This window comes from Sphaerodactylus townsendi, linkage group LG13, assembly GCF_021028975.2.
Source record: "Sphaerodactylus townsendi isolate TG3544 linkage group LG13, MPM_Stown_v2.3, whole genome shotgun sequence".
NCBI lineage: Eukaryota > Metazoa > Chordata > Lepidosauria > Squamata > Sphaerodactylidae > Sphaerodactylus > Sphaerodactylus townsendi.
This window is the reverse complement of record NC_059437.1, coordinates 13,240,360-13,246,199: the sequence shown is the minus strand read 5'-3', so window position 1 is coordinate 13,246,199 and position 5,840 is coordinate 13,240,360. Positions and strand designations below refer to the sequence as shown.

General features: G+C 46.7%; 1 long non-coding RNA gene across 1 annotated transcript; it reads left to right on the top strand.

The window, feature by feature from the left end:
* Window positions 1–601: 601 nt before the first annotated feature.
* LOC125442569 lies at window positions 602–4,514 on the top strand. Its single transcript, XR_007246014.1, has 4 exons — window positions 602–612; window positions 2,452–2,457; window positions 3,912–4,055; window positions 4,435–4,514. It is a non-coding gene; the product is annotated as an uncharacterized LOC125442569 (long non-coding RNA).
* The last annotated feature ends 1,326 nt before the right edge of the window (window positions 4,515–5,840 follow it).

The window sequence follows — 5,840 nt, the reverse complement described above, 5'->3', positions numbered from 1 at the left end:
ACATAGTAACTGTCACCCAGAAAACTATCCAATCTGTCAAGACCAGAATTCAGTTCAGGTAGGAATTCTACTTCATGTACGTGGCAGAGGCAGTTGATAACTAAGAATGAGCTATGGCACGGTGTGGGGGTGAAGAGTATCGAGCTAGGATCTGTGTGACCCCGCTGCAAATCCTCTACCCTGTGAGGCAGAATAGTCCAAGAGAGAACTACAGGCTCAAGGTCTTTTTGCTGGTTGACTTTGGGCCTGTAATTCTCTCTTGGACTATTCTACCTTACAGGGTTATTGCTATGAGGATAAAATAGAGGAGGGGGGATGTTGCAGGCTGCCTCGGATCCCGGTTGGGGAGAAATGTGCTGGGGGCCAGTAAGTTTTTAGAATAAAGCAACGTGAGTTGGAAATAACAGCTGAAGAACTGAACAGTAAACATTTTATTAATAAGGATTATTGGTTAAGAAGAAGAAGAAGAAGAGTTTGGATTTATATCCCCCCTTTCTCTCCTGTAGGAGACTCAAAGGGGCTTACAATCTCCTTGCCCTTCCCCCCTCACAACAAACACCCTGTGAGGTGGGTGGGGCTGAGAGAGCTCCGGAAAGCTGTGACTAGCCCAAGGTCACCCAGCTGGCGTGTGTGGGAGTGCACAGGCTAATCTGAATTCCCCAGATAAGCATCCACAGCTCAAGCGGCAGAGCGGGGAATCAAACCCGGTTCCTCCAGATCAGATCATTAATAGTATCTGAGGGTAGACGGTGAGAGTGTAAATAGCTGATGTGTGAGTACAATGTCTTTCTCTTTTCCTGCTTTCTCTCACTGACTCACATGTGCTCCAGAAATGACTCTTCAAACTGTGCTGGAGTGCTCATATCTGTCAAGCACAGTCCGTGATCTCTTCTCTAAAGGGGCTTTCAAAGCCATCTTTCACCACAACTGGTGATGGGGAAATCCATGCCGTTCCAGTTTCAGTCTACCCTGAGACTTTTGCTTTAACTTTGGTTCCTTGGAAGTTCTCTAGGCGCTTCTCTGAACTGTATTTCCCCATAGTGCTCACTACTGTGTCCTTGTGCAGGGAAGGGCATTGGGTGCAGAATTTCTGCCCTGCATTACTTTGACCATCACTGGCTTTGAATATGTAAGAACCTCCTTTGTGGACTAGCAGACTAGACTAGAGGCCATGAGTATTAGTTAAAAAAGGCTAAAAGATGCTGTAAAACCATTAGGCTAATATCTAACCAGGAACATCTGGATTTATTTGCATTGCCTTAGGGAAGGATGAGTGAAGTTTGCTATTCTTTCACTGCTCCGGAGTGAACAGTGGAAGTAGAGATAAGCACAGTAGGTCAGGTTGGAGTAGCCTGAGGTTAGTGTGATATGAACAGAGGTGGACTAGTGAAGATATGGCTCAAAGGAGTAAATAATTGGAAGCATTTTCTTGACTAAAGAAGTCAGGGTTCATGTATGTGTGTGTGTGTGTGTGTGCGTGTTTCTACTTCTGGTTCACACCCAGATTTCTGCTTTTGGTATCATTTGTCTTCCTGCGGACAGCCTGTTGAAATAAACTTGCTCGTATAGCAAAACCAGTTCAACTTGGAATTGGACATAGTTGAAATGTGACATTTTAGAATTCAAACTGGATTTTCTGTTTAGCTTCAAGCGTTTTCAGTTTGCTGTTGTAGGTTTTCCAGGCGGTGGGCCTGGTCTGGTGGTTTTAACGTCAACATTTTGGCCACATCTGTTCCTGGCATCTTCAGAAGCACGTTACAAACACATGCTGCAAACACTGTGCTACAAACACATCTTACCATGACATGCTTTTGAAGATGGCAGCTATAAATATGGGTGAAACGTTAGGAGTTAAAACCACTAGACCAGAAGTGTCCAACTGTGATGCTTCAGATGTTCATGGACTACAATTCCCAACAGCCCCTGTTGGCATGGCCTGATGGGAATTGTAGTCCATGAACATCTGAAGCAACACAGTTGGATACCCCAGCACTAGACCATGGCCACACAACTTGGAAAACCCAAAATAGCCAGTTGATTCTGGCCATGAAAGCCTTCAATGATAAATTTTCAGTTCGTTTTTGTTTTTTTGCTTTTAAAATTTGTTTGGGTTTTTATTAAGTTTGATGACTCCATGTTATAAGCAGAGGTCAGGTAGATGTTGGTTTAGGTATTTCTATGTTATTGTGAGTCCATCTAGGTGTCCATAGTACTTTGTTGGCATGAATTGGGTGTTTGACCATGATAGGGTAACTTCAGAGCCTACTGAGCAATTTTGGAGTCTCATGCTAAGGCCTTTCCAGTAGCAAACAACCTTTCTCCTGTTCTCTCTGTTGTTTGTTGCTGACTTGTAGGAGATAAGAGAGGGACATGCTCAAACCTGTACAATAAGATTCAGCAAGAGGATGTTCTTTAGAATGTAGGTTTGTTTGGGCAAGAGTTTCAGAGAAGGCGGAGGTGGTGCTTCTCTCTTTATGTGTTTTTGGATCCCATCCAAGGACTTCAAGGAGGGCGGCTCTGCTGCAGAGAAAGTCAAAATGAGGAGCCGTTTTCCCCCTTGGTTTGTTTTTGTGGGGATGAACTTCATGGCCAGCATTGTGGGCATTGTGCAATGCCATGTAACCACAGAATGTGAGCTGGGAGCCCAGAACGGTTCAACCCGGGTGCTTCAACTTTCATGCTGTTTTAAAAAAGGAGGATTCTCCTCTTTGTCAATGAAGGCTCATTCCCTTCACTATGTCCCTAAGGTTTTGAAAATGTTGTACTCTACAGTGTTGTATCTAATTACCCTGACTGAAATTGTGCTCGCAAGCCGCTGGGAACAAGAAACAGCCCCATCAATTCATGAACGGGCCCAAAATGTTTAAGACCTGTCAATTGATGAAATCAACTGATTTCAGGAATAGGAAAAGCGCTAAGCAGTTGATTTGACAACCAGTGTTACAGAAGCTCTGTCATAATGTTAAGCAAGGTTTCAGTTACGTTGTTACTGTTTTAAATAAATACATTTGTAAATAAATAAATTTAAATATATTTTAAAAAAGATTATGGGCTTGGAGCTTAATTCCTTCCTTCCCTCCCTCCCACATAGTGTTTCAAGGGGGTGGTGCTGGTAGTGTGTGGATGACATTTGGCTTTTGCTTGTATCTGGGGAGGGGGGCTTAGAAGCATTTTCATTGGTTGGGAAAGGGGGTGGGCCTTGAGTCGATAATCTCTGTAGAGCAGTGGCATGAATGGGACACAACTAAGTCTTTGTAATCATGCCTTGGTCCTTAACTGCCCTTCCCCGCCCCTCAGCCCAGTATGAAAGGAGACCTGAGGCGAAGCAGGTCCAGATCTGGTCAGGGCTTGGGTGGGAGACCTTGTGAGACTTCCTTGAGCTTCAAAGAAGACAGGAGAGCTATAAATAAACATGCCCTTGTCCAGCAACCCAAATGTCCTGTTTTCTGTTGGCTTCCTGCTCATATAAGATGAGCTGCCAATAGCACAGCATAGATTTGGCTCTCCTCTCTGACCAGCGGAACAAATTGTACAGAATAAATCATTTTGTGCAATTTGCTGAACGGAGGTGACAGCGTGCACATTTCCTTGAGGGAGGGTTGAGGCAAATAGGGCAGAAGTTTGTGAAAACGTGTGCCACCTGGGAGTGATTCTTAGCTTTGCAGGGGACCTGGGCCACCTGATTTGACTTGGTCAGTAGAGACCTTCATGTTGCCAGGAATACCTGTAGCCTAAAACTGCTGAATTCAAGATACGGCGGCTGCTGTCAGAACTGTGATGGACTCATGGGTGGGAATGGGGAGCAGAAGACTGAGTTAAAGGCCTTTTTGGAAAAGAAAATAGAGACTGTGATGCAGCAAGACCTGGCTGGTTGCTGCTTCTAAATTTGGGTTTTGCTTTTGCCTTTACAGGCAAGCCCGTCCCCGTTGAATGCCATCTCTGAAGACATTTACACCAATGGCTCAGCCCTGCTGGGCAGCCCGGCCCACGCAAATGGGCGGGAAGTCCGGAAAATGAGGTTCATCCAGTTTGAGAAGGTCACAGAAGAGCCCATGGTGAGCTGGGGCAGTTATTTCCGCAACTCTCCGCCTTGCGCTTCAGGTGCTGAGAGTTGTTTCATCGCAATTGCTTGGCTCGAACTGGGAGCGATTCTTAGCTTTGCAGGGGAGCTGTGCTTGCTTTTGTGGCCACGGCAAGAGGTTCCTGTGGCCAAGGGGGGGCCTGGAGAAAGGAGTGTTCCTTGGCTGCTGCTCCGTATGGCGGAAGGGAACTCGGACGGAGTTGAGCCATGACTCTTCTGTCCCAGGAGGGTACTAGGGGCGGGTGTTCAGATCAACCATATGTAGGCCAGCCCGCAAAGACCTCTCCAAAGAAGCCAATCTTTCATGCTGCATTGCTGATCTAGGCCGTCTCAGACTTTCCTGTCTGTTCCAGGGCATCACATTGAAGCTGAACGAGAAGCAGAGCTGCATGGTGGCCAGAATCCTCCATGGAGGCATGATTCACAGGCAAGGTAAACAGGCCTGGCAAATATCTTCCAAATCCTTGGGAGCCAGCACCAGTTTTTTAGACTCCAGCCCTACCACAGGGCTGAATTTCATAGAACCACAGAGTTGAAAGAGACTACCAGGGCCATCAAGTCCAACCCCCGGCCATTCAGGAACAAACAATCAAAGCACTCCCGACAGCTGGCCATCCAGCCTCTCTTTAAAAACCTCCAAAGAAGGAGACTCCACCACTATCTGAGGCAGTATATTCCACTACGGCAGTGGTTCTCAACCTGTGGGTCGGGACCCCTTTGGGTGTCGAATGACCTTTTCACAGGGGTCGCCTAAGACTCTCTGCATCAGTGTTCTCCATCTGTAAAATGGATAAATGTTAGGGTTGGGGGTCACCACAACATGAGCAACTGTAGTAAAGGCTCGCGGCATTAGGAAGGTTGAGAACCACTGCACTATGGTATAGCCCTTATCATCAGAAAATTCTTCCTAATATTTAGGTGGAATCTCTTTTCCTGCACATTGAATCCATTACTCCGTGTCCTAGTCTCTGGAGCAGCAGAAAACAAGCTTGCTGCCTCACCAGCATGACATCCCTTGAAATATTTAAACATCACTGTTATGTCACCCCTTAATTAACCTTCTCTTTTCAAGACTAAATATCCCTAGCTCCCTAAGCCGCTCCTCTTAGAGCATGGATTCCAGATCTTTCACCGTTTTGGTTGCCCTCCTCTGGACCCGTTCCAGCTTGTCAATATCCTACTTGAATGGTGGTGTTCAGAACAAGACGCAGTATTCGAGGTGAAGTCTGACCAATCCAGCAGTACTATTACGTCCCTCAATCTAGACACTATATTCCTATTAACGCAGCCCATAATTGCATTGACTTTCTTGGCTGCCGGATCACATGGCTGACCTATATTCCGTTTGTGGTCTACTAGGACTCCCAGATCCCTTTCACGTGTACTGTTGTGAAGTCAGGTGTCACGCATCCTATATCTGTGCATTTCATTTTTTCTGCCTGAGTGTAGTATCTTACACTTCTCTCCCCAAAGTTCTGGTTTGCCAGCATCACATTTTCGCAGGAGCGCACTGCCTAGGGGGACATATGGGGTCAAGTGTCCCTGGGCTGTGGCCATTTAGTCATGTGAGGGGCAGAAAATCGCCCCCACGCCCCTCCCCCCCCCCCCCCCCCCGGGTCCATACACTGACTTCAAGACCTGGTGCAAAGAAACGTTTGGTTGTGGTGGGGGAGGAGGGTGGCTACCTATACGGGGCGTGTGTGTGTGTGTGTGTGTGTGTGTGTGTGTGTGTGTGTGTGTGTGTGTGTGTGTGTGTGTG